Here is a 15,045-nt window from a genome sequence, read left to right as displayed (position 1 = left end):
CTTCAACTCTGAATTTAATAACTATACACTTAGTGGGGGTACGTCAGTGGTGGGTGGTGATCTAACATCACACACATCCTCTGTACATGAAGGGCGGCTTGAGACTTACGATGTAGTTGATAACACATACTAGTTTATTTTTGCTACTTACGTCCACGATTGATCATAACTAGCCCTATGAGAGCGCGTGTTTTGACATGGTGGTCTGCTTAAACTACCTTACGATAAATCAGTCACGGTTGATTATGATGTGTGTTCAAAAGTATGCACAAATTCCATCAATTTTCCCTTTTGAAAAGAGGCAGTATCACTTACTCTCACAAGGTGCTTGTAATCTTGACAAGTAGACAAAATTAATTTGTTTGTTATCAAGTTACACCATATTGATGGAACATCTGTAACATCATGCTAAAGACTCAGACATTGAACTCCAAGAAGTACTCTGCTGTTTCCATCTGTTACTGTAGTAGACTCTGCCAAACTCCCTGGTTTATAGGGAGTGTGTGAGTAATCCGTAGGACTTAAAATAGGTTGTTATAGTTACAGTCTTGAAAGGTAGTGATAGTTCATTTATTTATCATAGATTTGTTTCTTCCTGTAGGTATACAGTTAACCACAGGAATGTTAGGATTTTGTTTGGAGGCAAGTGTGTTTTTGAAAAGAGATTCAGAGCATTTCTTTGCTGTCAAGAGGGATTTTGGGCTTTGGTAAAGTAGGTTCATGGGTAGATTATAGTGGAAAACTAGACAGCATCTTCAAGTGACATTTAGTGATTAAAGACCTGGTGGTGATCTGCTTGGCTACGACGTCGGATTAGCGCTGTGGCTGCTGCCACCGGATGGACCACTGTTCCAACTGTGTAGTACTACCTTCAATTTTTTTTTGTTTTTATTGTTTTCATTTTTCGAGTTCTTTGTGCACCACCGTTCCCGTTTCCCTTTCCCCCTTTTTTCTCCCTCTAAATCAGTGTTCAGGTTCCTTGAGGTCGTCATCAGATGATCCATGCCAGCTGGGTAAGTGCAGGTAAGTAATTCTTAAAAGTCGGATTGAAAGGACGTCACACTGTCAGCATTAGAGAGAGAAAGTGTCAAGGCATTTTCTCAGCAGACCACTTGATTCATTCGTTTTGTTCTGTTGTTTAGGTAGTACCAGTAGTAACTTATTGTATAAATTTTTTTTTTTTATTTGTAGTAGCAATGGTCTCTTGAGATTTTCTTATGATCTGTGCGCTTATTCAGTACTGTACTTGTAAATGATAAATAATGTTTCATAGTTTGACCAGCCTCAGTAAGTGTTTTGAAGTGCGAACTTAGGAGTACGGATCACATTCACTTTATTGGTCATCGGTATGAATGGATCATTTATTGATATTTTAAAAAGGATCATGTTCAGTATATATAAAAATGTTCCTGTAAAACTGGTTGAGGAAAACTGTATCTCATCAAGTTGTCTGTTCACAGGAGCCAGTGAGGGAGAAAGGAGAAGTCAGAGTCTAGAGATCAGAGCCAGCAAATCCCGGCATGTAGATTCAAGTCACCGGGAAAAGTAAGTTTGACTTTTAATATATTATATTATTATTAAGTTGGGTAATTGAAGTATGGTGAGAATAGTTATGGTCTATTTGTGCTTGCTAAACTGGAATTATAAAGGATTATGTTTCTTTATTAAGCATCATGAAGGTCAAAAGTGCCTATGTAATGTGGCAGTAATACTGTATTGCCAATATTCAACAGATGTCCTTTATAGATTTTAGGTAATTGGTACATTTGGCTGAAAATTTGGGTAAGAAAAATTTCTGGTAGTTAAACAGTTTTAAGAGAAAATGCCAATGGGAACAGGTTAAATGTAAAAGTTAGAAAGCAAATCAGTAAAGGATGAGTGGCTTGTACGAAGGACATTTAATAATATATACTGTGCTGTAGAATTCCTAAAGTGAGGCCTCTACAGTATTGTTTTAGTTTGATGGCTGTATGCCTTTGTGTATAACAGGATGATAAAATAATTAGTATTGTACTATTATACTCATGAAATCATGACTGCTGGCATTTGTAAAGTACATCTTATTTTCACTATTGTTTTCTATTAAGACACTGGGTCTAAGTTCTCGTATTTTATGTTATAAAGAGGTATAGACTGTAGAGCATAGGACTGTTTGATTAATTTCAAGGAATTTTCCCTTGTAGGTCCAGAAGTCGTAAAAAGCACCGACACGAGCGGTCGGAAAGTCATTCTCCCAGCAGTCGTCGAGAACGGAAGAAACGGAAGAGGTCGAGGTCACGCTCCCGAAGGCACAAGAAGCGTCGTTCTCGGTCCCGCTCACACTCCAAGTCTCACAGGTAAATAAGGTTAATTGGTCAAGGGCTAGGACTTGAGGTCATTTCATTGTTGAAAGGGAAATTAAGAGTGGAGAAGTCTTGAAGGTGTAACAGGAGGAAAATCTCACAGTTGTACTGAAACAACTGTCAGGAGAGGATGGAAAATAAGATGGAAGAAAGGTAAATGGAGTTACAGCAAAACTAATGAAAGAGGTTGCAGCTATAGCCCAAGGACACTACAAAAAAACCTAAAGTAATGCATACAGTGCACCATATGGGGTGCACAGATGTCACTGCTCCCCTACAGGATTAATATTTTGTTACATTTAGTTTTCCCCCAGGGGTGTGTTATACAAATTATTTTGAATGGCTAGTCAACAACTGATGATTGTTCTGGTCTTCATGTAATACTAATGAAAGACACCTTATAAAGTGTAATTTTTTAAATAGAAATGACAGTGAATGAATTTGGTTGTTTACATACATTTGCTGGGACAGTACTAGGACTGTTTATAAATATATAAATGACAAATTTCTTTGTAAGATTTTTTTACATTTTTGGCAAAGGTTTCTCAAGTATTGAAAATTTAAATTGAAATCTTGCAGTTGTTATCAGGTTAAATTTAAAGTTTGTTCATGAAACTTACCTGACAGATATATATAGCTATATTTTCTGAAGTCCGACAGAATTTCAAAACTCGCGGGGCACGCAGTGGGCGGCCAGGTGGTAGTACCCATTCCTGCCGCTGGGAGGCGGATATCAGGAACCATTCCCATTTTCTATTCATATTTTTTATGTCGCCGGTGCTGTAAACAACTGTTGCAGTACCTCCGCCTAGGATTTTTGGATTTACTCGTCATTTAAGTATCTGGATTGTCTTTTGATATTGATTCTGGATTGTTGGATTGGCACGCGCAATAGTGGACTGTTTTTTTTATTTTGGATTGGCTTTTCTGTAAACGTGATGTCTGGATCAAGTTCAGTGAGTTTCAGAGTGTGTTTAAAGAGTGATTGTAAGGTGAGGCTACCTAAATCATCGGTAGATCCCCACACAGTATGTATGGGGTGTAGGGGGCATGTATGTTTGTTGGATGATCGGTGCAATGAATGTGAAGGATTGACCGATGATGGATGGAAGGGTGTATGATTCCTATCGGCGTAAATTGGAACGCGATAGGATCAGGAGGTCTTCCTCCAAGAGCGGTTCTTCTAAAGGTAAGGGAAGTAACATTTCACCTGCATTAACCCCGGTAGAATTTGTTTCACCTAAACCTGTGATGTTGCCTTCGGGCCCTGATTCTGTGTCTGGAGAAGTAATGCCCTTTTTTCTCTGATTTAAGAGTCTTTACGCACTCTAGAATCCGAAAGTGTTAGCCTTAGAAACTGGCTCAGTGAAAGTGTGTGATCGTGCCCTTAGTGTTGTGGAGGGGGCGTCAGATTGGCCCCATAATGCCTCTAGGCCTAGACCGCTATCGGACTCCCAGGACTCAGGGAGTGGATATGTCGAAAGCCGCAGAGGTTACGGTGGCTTCCCACCATCTGGCGGTCCCTTCGGCACAGGCCTGTTGCAATCCCAGGTTGCCAAGGAGCGTGTCCAGGCTCGCATCCTGAAGGACTGTTTTCGTCCTCCGAGGCGCCCTCCCCCGCGAAGGGGTTGGAGCGCTCGGAGAGCTCGCGTCCATTGAAAAAGGACTTATACGTAAGTGAGGACGCTTTCACATCTATCTCTCCAGTTTCGTTCTGCTCTTCTTCCTCTTCCCCTTCCCCTCTCCGGATTCTTATGACGCCTTTCCGCCTCAGAAGAGAGGTAGAATGTCATCCGGTGATGACGCTGAGAAGCGCTACAGTCGCTGTTTGGAGAAGCAGGTAGCTGTACCTGTGAGAAGAAAGGAGGCGTCCCCTCGCCCCTCGTCTTCTCGCAGGCTCAGTCCTGCTCCTTCTGTTGTTTCTTCGCCCACGAAGAACATCCTTTTGTCCCTTCAGGACCAGTTGTCTACTTTGATGGCTCAGAAGACTCGCCCAGCAGCAGTCGAGCCTAAACGGAGGAAGGACGTCAGGCTGCCAGTCAAGAGGACGAAAAAGCAGTCTCCTTCTTTTTCCTTCCGCAGTTTCGTCTTTTTTCTCCTAATGCGTCTCCTTCGGTCATCGCCGATTCTCGTTCACCTGGTAGGAAAGCTTGTCGTCAGGACGCTTTCTTTTCCCTCTCGACGTCCTGGGCAGGCTGCTCGACAAGACGCTCGGGGAGGACGCTCAGCCAAGGCGCTTTTGAGGACGCTCGGCAGGACGCTTCAGGAGGCTTCGGGGACGCCAAGCAGGATGAGGACGTTCAGCAGGACGCTTGTGTGGACGCTCGGAGGGACGCTTTTCCTTATGATAAGGATTTCATAAGCGCTCAGAAAGACGCTTTGGCATCTAAACCTGGTCGCTCTTGTAAGAAGCGTAAGGACGCTTCAGCAGATCGAAGTAAGGCAGTCTCGGTCGTCTCTCAGGATGCTCAGCGCTGTCAAGACGCTCTGCTTCCTTCGAGCAGTAGGGACCGACGGAAGGTCGGTCTCATTGAAGAAACTTCTGCTTCCAAGCAGCGGAGGTCTCTGATTACGACCAGACCCGCTGGGCTTACGCCCTCTCCGGATGGGAGGTGTCCGATTCCTCTTAGGGAAGAAGGAGAGTTGAGTAGTCTGGCGGACTCGATTGAAAAGGAGCATCCTTCTGTTTCGTCCGTCTCGGATTACAAGGTACTTGTGCGGCTGTTATGTTCGTCTTTCGGAGACAAGTTTCAGCCTGCAGTGCCCAGGTCTCCTCCCTCGCAGTTGTTGTCATCCAAGTCTTGTAAGACCCCGGAGTTTGTGGAAATGAAGACTTCTCTCTCCACCAAGAGGGCCTTCAAGAAACTACAGGATTGGATGGATCGAAGGAAGGATCAGGGCAAGTCGACTTTCGCCCTTCCTCCCTCAAGACTCAGTGGAAAAGGCGGCATTTGGTACGAGACCAAAGGAGATGTGGGTGTGAGGATCCCTTCGTCAGCCCAAGGGGATTTCTCTAGCCTAGTCGATGCTCAGAGGAGGTCCCTTTTGTCTACAGCCAAGGTTTCTTGGACACCTACTGAAACGGACCATCACTTGAAAGGACTTCTACGGACTCTCGAAGTTTTCAACTTCTTGGACTGGTGCTTGGGAGTCCTGGACTTGCAATCTAGGAGCCCGGACTCGCTAAGTCTTGGTGAGCTGTCCAGCATGTTATCTTGCATGGACAAGGCCGTCAGGGAGGGTTCGGAAGAGTTAGTTTCGCACTTCGGAATAGCGTTCCTTAAGAAGAGAGCTCTTCTATGCAATTTCACCGCTAGATCGGTTACGCCCGTTCAGAAAGCGGAGCTGCTCTTTTCTCCCCTTTCGAACCATCTCTTCCCCCAGACGATGGTAAAGGACCTGGCAAGTAGCTTGCAAGAGAAAGCTACTCAGGACCTCTTAGCACAGTCCTCGAGACGTCCAGCAGTTCCTTCTACGTCTTCCTTTGTGCGACCTCCTAAGAAGGTTAAACCCTTTCGTGGGGCTCCTCCCTCGAGAGCAGCTCCTCGAGGGAGAGGGCTTTCAAGAGGAAGAGCTTCCTTCAAGCCCAAAACTACCAAATGAAGATCATGTCCTTCAGACACCAGTCAGAGCCAGACTGAAGTTTTTTGCGGGAGCATGGAGAGAGATACGGACCCATGGTCCCTCAAGATTGTGGAACAGGGGTACAAGATCCCCTTTTTGGATCCTCCTCCTCTATCCACAACTCCCAGAGACCTTTCTCCGTCATATCACGGGGAGTAAAGGCGAATTCTTTTCGATCTTTTAGATCAGATGATCGAGAAAAGAGGTCGTAGACCTGGGGTCACCAGGATTTTACAACAGACTTTTCCTGGTACCGAAGCAGTCGTCGGGTTGGCGTCCAGTCCTAGACGTAAGCAGGCTCAATCTTTTCGTAGAAAAGATCAAGTTCAAAATGGTGACACCTCAGTCTGTTCTAGGAGCCTTGAGACCGGGCGACTGGATGGTGTCCTTAGACCTGCAGGACACATACTTTCACGTTCCAATCCACCCTCTTTCAAGAAAATATCTGAGATTTGTTTTGGGAAACAAAGTCTGGCAGTTCAGAGCCCTTTGTTTCGGCTTGAGCACGGCTCCGATGGTCTTTACCGTCATCATGAAGAATGTAGCGAGGTGGTTACACTCTTCAGGGATAAGAGTATCTCTCTATCTCGACGATTGGCTCGTCAGAGCGTCGTCAGAGGAGAAGTGTCTGAAGGACCTTCACTTCACGTTAGCCTTAGCGAAGTCCCTGGGACCTCTAGTCAACCTCGAAAAGTCGCATCTGACCCCGACACAGTCCATCGTGTATCTGGGGATTGCTTGGATGGCTTCAGTGGCTTTTCGGGGCGTTTTCCGTCCCAGGAAACGTCAGCTGCAAGGCTTAGAGAAGTTTCAGCCTTCCTGGGGAAAGAGACTTGCTCGGCGGAGGGAATGGATGAGTCTGCTGGGCACCATTTCCTCGCTTGGAAAAGTTTCTTTCCGCATTGGGGAGACTGCACCTCAGGCCTCTCCAGTTTTTCCTAGCAGAGGAATGGAAGGCCAAAGAGGATCTGAATGCAATCTTGAAGATCACAGATTCTGTCACAGATTCTGTGAAAAGCCATCTAAGATGGTGGCTCGATCCTCAGAAGTTTCAAGAGGGCTTATCCCTAAATCTTCTGAGCCCCGACCTAGTGTTGTTTTCCGACGCTTCCATTTCAGGTTGGGGAGCAACACTAGGAGGGGAAGAAGTGTCAGGCTCCTGGAGAGGGGAACAGGTAGCCTGGCACATCAGTGTAAAAGAACTGGCAGCGGTCTTCCTGTCACTGCAGTTCTTCGAAGAAAAGGTGACAAGCAAAGTTATCCAAGTCAACTCGGACAACACCACAGCCCTCGTGTACTTAAAGAATCAGGGAGGAACACACTCCCAGCCTCTGTTTCACCTGGGGCAAGGGGGAGATTCTGCTGTGGGGGCAAGTGTGAGAAAGTCAAGATCCTGATGAGATTTATCGCAGGAGTACAGAACGTCCAGAGTGGTTGGACCTTCTCAGTCCGTACAGGACCAAATCCTGCCGACAGAATGGACCCTGCATCAAGACGTTTGTCAGGAGCTTTGGAAGTTGTGGGGATGTCCTCTGGTCGACCTATTTGCGACGTTGAGGACGAAGAGGCTTCTTCTGTATTGCTCCCTGGTCCTGGATCCAGCAGCAATCGCTGTAGATGCACTGCTCTGGAGTTGGACAGGCTTGGACCTTTATGCCTTCCCACCATTCAAGATCATGGGGGAAGTGATGAGGAAATTTGCGGCTTCAGAAGGGCGAGGTTGACCCTGATCGCCCCCCGATGTGGGCCTGCGAGAGAAATGGGGTTCACAGAGGTCATGTCCTTCCTTGTAGACTTCCCAAGGACGTTGCCCTGGAGGAAAGATCTACTCAAACAGCCCCACTTCGAAAGGTATCACCAAAACCTCTCCGCTCTGGGTCTGACTGCGTTCAGACTATCGAAAAGTTGGCCAGAGCGAGAGGTTTTTCTAAAACAGCTGCAAAAGCGATCGCCAACGCAAGGAGGGCCTTGTCAAGAGCTGTTTGCCAATCGAAGTGGGCTTCCTTCAGGGCATGGTGTAGAAAGGAGGGAGTTTCCTCTTCCACGACCTCTGTGAGCCAAATAGCCGATTTTCTGCTATTCTTACGGAATGTACAGAAATTGGCAGTCCCAACCATCAAGGGATACAAGAGTATGTTGTCAGCAGTTTTTCGGCACAGAGGCCTGGACCTCTCTGACAACAGAGATCTTCACGACCTCTTGAGATCGTTCGAGACCACGAAGATTCCTCAGGCGAGGCCGCCTTCATGGAACTTAGATGTGGTTCTTAGACTCTTGATGTCAAGTCCGTTCGAACCTCTTCACGCAGCGTCTCTTCGTAACTTGACAAAGAAGGCTCTTTTCCTAACTGCTCTGGCGACGGCGAAGAGAGTTAGCGAAATCCAAGCTTTTAGTAACCAGGTGGGCTTCAAAGGAGACAACGCTGTCTGCTCTTTGAGTCCCACATTCTTGGCTAAAAACGAGAACCCGTCTAACCCTTGGCCCAAGAGCTTCGAGATAAAGGGTATGACGAGCCTAGTGGGCCAAGAACCAGAGTCCTGTGCCCTGTCAGGGCTCTCAAGTTCTACGTTCATAGAACGAAGGAGGTACGAGGTCCCTCAGGTAATCTTTGGTGCTCTGTGAAGAGACCTGAATTACCATTATCGAAGAATGCTGTGGCTTTCTTTCTGAGGGACGTCATCTTGCCAGAAGACTGATTTGAGCCTCTTGCGAGTGAAAGCTCACGAGGTCAGAGCTGTCGCTACCTCTCTTGCCTTCCAAAAGAACATGTCAATCAAGGACATCCTTGATGGCACCTTTTGAAGGAGCAATTCTGTATTCGCCTCACACTACTTAAGAGGTGTGAGCGATATACGAGGACTGTAGTTCTCTTGGACCTTACATTTCTGCAGACACAGTCTTGGGGGCTGGAGGTAGCTCTTTCCCTATCCCTTAGTTAGGAGTTAGGTTAGTTTTTAATATGTTTTGTGTTTTTGGTTGTTGGTGAGATCTTGTGTGAAGATCTCCCATCCATTAGGTTAACTTTCAGGGGGTCTTTGTCTAGTTGGTCAGGTGGTGGTCAGTTGCTTCATAGCCCTCATATGTATGGTTTTATGGTCTTGTCACGTTGTGGTCACGTCCCCGTTGACAGAGCATCCAGAGCACACCAGCACTACAGGTCTCCACCTGGCTGGCAACTCTTGATTGAGCAGAAGCAGGCTTAAGTGACAGTAATCACAGAGTCTACTTTGCTAACAGGTGAGGAACCAAGATGTATATCATCTACTTAATATAGTTTCCTAAAAATCCTATTCTGTCTCTTCCCACCATCCGAAGGTGGGATTCAGCTATATATATATCTGTCAGGTAAGTTTCATGAACAAAATTCATACTTACCTGGCAGATATATATAATTAAAGTGCCCACCCACCTCCCCTCAGGAGACAGTGGCTCTGATAAAATATGAATAGAAAATGGGAATGGTTCCTGATATCCGCCTCCCAGCGGCGGGAATGGGTACTACCACCTGGCCGCCCATTGCGTGTGCCGCGAGTTTTGAAATTCTGTCGGACTTCAGAAAATACAGCTATATATATATCTGCCAGGTAAGTATGAACAAACTTAATTGTATTATAACAATAACATATTTCACACACACGATTCCTAATGCTAAACATTCGAGAAGTGAAAAACTTAACCCGTGAACCACACAAAATACAGCATCTGGTATTAATATGAAGATATAATTTAATTTGCAAGTGGTATAGATTGATGCAAAATGTAGATATATTAATGTGCCTGTTTTAGTTCGAGAAGTTTTTTTATTATTAGAGAATACAGTTGTGGCACACTGAAAGGTGTCTTGATTTTAAGGAAAACTACTATTTTTTTTTTTTTTATATTTCCCAATAGCAAATCATCACACAAGAAGAAACGAAGAAAACATAGTAGCCGACATGACCGGAGTGAGAGGAGAAGTAAGAGATCTAGAAGAAGTGTTTCATCCTCATCATCAGATACATCTGAAGTTTCATATTCTTCTAGGTCATCATCGCCTTCAGAAAGTGAGGTGCAAGTGATGTAAGTAGAGTAAGAAGGTTTTGCGATGTTGCTTTGTTTAAATTTATGCTATTGATGAGTGCTAAACTGTGTTATGATTGTTGGTGAAAGATTTATGTATGAAGATTTTAACACAGCTTCCACAAACCTCATATTTTGGAAGGAGACACCACATCTTTATCTATTTAGATGCTATTCTTCATTTTTGTTGTTTCTTGGGTCTTAGGAATAAATAAATGAGGCTTGTAAATTTATGATTGGTTCGAATTTTTATAATGGTAATATAATCTTTGAAAAGGAAGTCTATATTTATAATTTTTGGGTTTTGTATACAGTGCTTTACACATCTTTTAAGCATAAATTGGTGCAGGTACAAACATATTTGTAGAAGTGTAAGTCTTTACATAATAAAAATATGGAATGTTAGTCCATATATATTAAAGACTAAAACTAAAGAGGTCAACCAGATTGCTTGCAGGAATGTGATCAGACCAGAGACGATAAAGTATGTAGGCTAAGTTGACATGCCGTCACTTGTGTTCATTCATTTGTTTTGAAACATTAGTCCAAGCTCCCTGCTTGAGACAACTACCGCGACCTATAATTCAAATGGCCTACGCGATTAGTAATGTGTCTCATTTTGTATGTATGTTCATATGTTCGAGCTACTGCCTGCTCCTTTATGACTTGTAACCGAGATGGTAGTGGGAACAGAATAGAGTCAGCCATCATCATTGGCAGACATGTACCTCTTTACCTAAGATTTATCATGTAGAGAGAATAGAATTAGCCATCATCATTGGCAGAAGCGATCAAGCTATCGTCATTAGAAGACCTGTACAATCATACCTGATCTTCACCATGTAATTTCAGAAGAATATATGTATTTTTATACTTTGTGTTTTCTACAAGAACCTCACATCATTGCCGAATCATCATGAGTTTAACACATCATCGTCATAACCAAAGAAGATAATACCGACTTCGTAAGTGATCTACAAACCCCAAGACACTCCAATTAATATGGAAGTGCAATACCAACCGACTTAGCGTAAGATTATCGCAAGTCTAACATTACCTCATAGAGCGCCTTATTATACAAGGCAACAGCCCTAATAGAAGCAGTTCATTTTGCAGATATAAATTTGAATAAGTGAATCAGTGTTTCAAAATTAATAATAATTACTAAATACTGGTTAGGGTATCTATTAGTTACTTGAAATGGAATTGTGCTTAATTGTGAGATTTAGCCATGGAAGATCCTACTGTGTAGGTTATATGCCAGTCTTTGTTACTTACATGAAGGGGCAGATCCTCATAAGTTGTGGGGGTTAGGTTTTGTGGTAGAGAGCGTTTAACACTAGTTCGTGGGATGTGAAATTGGAGAGCAAAAGTTCCTTAGTCTGATGGATATGCCAAGAAATGTATAGTAATTCTGCTTACAGTAAATGCTACTTAGTTACAAGGAGAGTGGGGAGACCATACTGGTGAGCATTAGTCCATAATTGGTGTGATCAGTGTCATTCATTTCTGAGAATGTTCCCACTCTCACTTTCATATGTTTAAGACGGTATGCTTACGTGAATTGATCATTTAGGTTTTCAGCAAAGGTGAATCCAAAGTTTCTTTGTCATAGTACTACTTTATTTTAATGGCATTCCCATCTGGATCGAGATAAAATGATAAAGAAAATGTGATTTTATACCCAAGGGTGTGTGTTCAAATTTTTCACCAGTAAAGTTCATAATATTTTTGCCCGACAAATACCAATGTAAATTATATAACTAATTTTTAGTGTTTCCAGTTGTTTTGAGAGTCTGGTAAGAATCAAAATTTTCAGCAATGAAGATAAATGAGCTTTGAAGGTTGATATCAATATCTTATACCATGATGATGAAAGAAACAGAACAAATAACTGTTTCTGTGGAATACTTGCAATGACTGGGGCTAGTAATCTGGTTCCTACTGGTACACCTATCAATTTTTTTTTTTACCAAAGTGTTCAGCTTAAGAAAAAGCCTCAATGAAGTGCAGATTATATTGATTTTGCTGTTTGATTCTGGTCTCCTGATTATTAAAATCTAATAGGGCAAACTCTGATTAGATGTTTTACAATTAAGATTTTCTAAAAAAAGTATACAATTACGTACATGTGTGTACTAAACGTATAAGGTAGGACGTAACTGACGTAGACCATCAATAAAGTACCGTATATTTCGGCGTATAAGTCGACCCTTTAGCCCCAAAAAATCATGCCAAAATTAGGGGGTCGACTTATCTAACGGTAACAAAAAGTGAATCTTTATTATTTTGGCATATTTGTACAGGAATCCAGGCTTTACAGTTGGCTAATAAAAATGACAGCCTTTTTGAGGTAACTATGTATGTAAATACCAGTATTAAAAACATTTCACAGTGTAATACTACAATAATAATACATTAGAACATCCATTACCTTAAATAAAATGAAAAAAATCAAAGTAACTTGAAGAAACACCAATCGCACAGCAAGTGTAAACATTGCGTAGTCATTTGTAGTACCGTAGTTGAGAAGGATGCGTTCACTCTGACAGTTTTGAATTTACCCGGGTATTGTTCAAAAACATTTATGGTATGACATCTTTATTTATCACATAAAATAAAATAAAAAATTTGTATTTAATGGTAAATATGTATTTAAAATCCTTCAAAATTACTTGAGTCATCATCACTTGAATTAAACAATTCATCAAACATTAAGGGGATCGGCTGCCTAAAAAACCCCAAAAATGTGAAACATATTCGATTTGCTGAAAAAAATTCTATGGCTTCGTAGAGCATTCAAGAATGTGTCCACGAAGTATTATGCTAAAATTTGCCTTACTTTTTTAGTTATGGCCTGAAATGTAACAATAACTTTATACCCACAAAACACCAGTAGCGCAAATGATTTAGTCTGGTATAGTTTTTGTGATATTTATGAAAACTTCCTTTGAAATGAAATATATAATGTCAATAATAGCCTAATTAATACCTTCTTAGTTATTCCTAGACAAGACAAAGCACGCATCATGAGTCATGAGGCTCAGCGCGTGCCCACTGGCCAACAGTTGCCTATAAAACTTGAACGTTATAGGGTCGCATTTTTTCACGCTCGCTAGCCTTGACTGAACTCTGTGTTTTCTGCGGTGTTTTTAGTTTTTCACCATGCCTAAAAGGTCCAAAACTTCACTTCATGCCTCTAGAATGCGGAAAAGCCAATTGGATATGCCCATCGAAGAAGTAGAACAGAGAATTCAAGAAACTAGTGCCATAGAGGGGAATGAAGCGACAACGAGAGAGAGAGAGAGGCCGCGCAGCAAATGGCGCACGCTATGATCTCTTCTGTCCAGAGGCCAACCACATCCACCCCTAATCGTCTCTTTATTCGTTCATCACTGCTAAAGGGCAAAGATATTTTAGAAGAAGAAAGCAGTAGATCGGAGGCTGATATTATCAATGATAGTGAAAATAAAATTATAATAATAAGTGAAGCAAGACTTGAAAAATTACTTGAATCACGAATACCGAATTGTGGATGCAAAGTAATTTCGAGGATCCATTTGGAAAGGGATTGATTTGAGACACTAGTAAAAAAGATATGTCCTAAAAAGATATGTCCTAAAAAGATATGTCCGTCTCCAACAATTGTCGGATACAAACATTAGCATAATGATTAATTATTATGGCAGGGCAATCCACCGTAATATTGGTAAATCATGGATTGATATGAAGAAGGATATAATGGCATCATTCAACCATATATTCAATTCCAAAGAAAATCAACGTCATGGACTTTGTCCAAAAGGGGAAGATTCTTGGTGCTATTTTCAGCGCAGCATAGCAATGGGTAAAGAAAGAGAGAAAATAAAGTTCAAGAGATCTTCAACAGTTATCAATTTAGATGCTGAGAGTGAAAGGAAAATAAAGGCTGTGTATGAAGCCCTGTCTGAGAAAGAATTGCTTGAACGCTGCGTTCGTGGTCTTACACAAAACGCGAATGAAAGTTTTCATTCAAAAATTTGGAACAGAGCACACAAGACTAAGTTTGCTGGAGCACAAAGATAATCAATTAATTAATATTCCTATTCATAATAATTTTGCATTAATACTCAAAAATAAAAACTAAAACCATAAAATTAATGGTAGCACAGTCTTTTACCTTTTTTTATGTACCTAAAACTTTGAAGGCCCGTTTCTCAAAACATAAGTTTTTCACCTTCAAAATGTATCTCCTCCCTTAGTATTGGACCAATCTAAATGAAATTTCATATATAATATGGGGAAACATGGTAGATTAAAAAAAAAGCCAGGGATTTTTAATATTTTGAGTTTCTGATTTTTGGCAATTTTTTTTCCTGTAATTTTTCTGGGAAAATTTCATAAAAAAAAAAAAAAAAAATCATTTCTCGAAAAATAATTGAAAAATCAAAAATCCCCGGCTTTATATCAAAGGTCCATATGTGATTTATACGTGGTTCAAATCTCATCCCTTAAAACCAAAAAGCAGAGGAGGAGATGCATTTTGAAAATGGCCATTTTTGGCCGAAAAATGCTCTGGCGTCACAAAACCTAAGGTCACTGAACAAAATTTTTTTCCCCAGAAGTTCCACACAATATCCTTTAACAAACCCCCTATATATCAACATCCTGTCGTTAAAAAAGTCGGAAACCGGCCGATCCCCTTAACTTGAGTGGCAGTTTGTACATACATATATACGTAGGCTGTTATGCAGCGTTAGTTAGCGCTTTGTTTGTTTACATTTCACTCGAGTAACGTATCTTTCGTTTCGCCATTTCTAATCATATTTGCAGGTATTCATCTTTTATATGTTACACAGATTTGTTAACATACCGAGTATATTACCTGTATTTCATATGGTAAGTAGAGCAACATATGTACCGTAATAACAATCAGGTTATTTTATATGATACGTTTTACCCTGCAGCTTATTTTGAGCGTACGGTTGGCCTCACATTTTATAGGTCGACTAATATACCCGATATTAGTTAAAATCATAAA

General features: G+C 41.8%; 1 pseudogene; it reads left to right on the top strand.

Moving 5' to 3' along the window:
• Positions 1 to 15,045, top strand: part of LOC135219094 (protein suppressor of white apricot-like) — a 61,027-nt pseudogene that overhangs the window by 42,404 nt on the left and 3,578 nt on the right.

This window comes from Macrobrachium nipponense, chromosome 19 (assembly GCF_015104395.2).
Source record: "Macrobrachium nipponense isolate FS-2020 chromosome 19, ASM1510439v2, whole genome shotgun sequence".
NCBI classification, from domain to species: domain Eukaryota; kingdom Metazoa; phylum Arthropoda; class Malacostraca; order Decapoda; family Palaemonidae; genus Macrobrachium; species Macrobrachium nipponense.
Note: the sequence above shows the minus strand (reverse complement) of the source record. Positions and strands in the feature narration are given on the sequence as shown.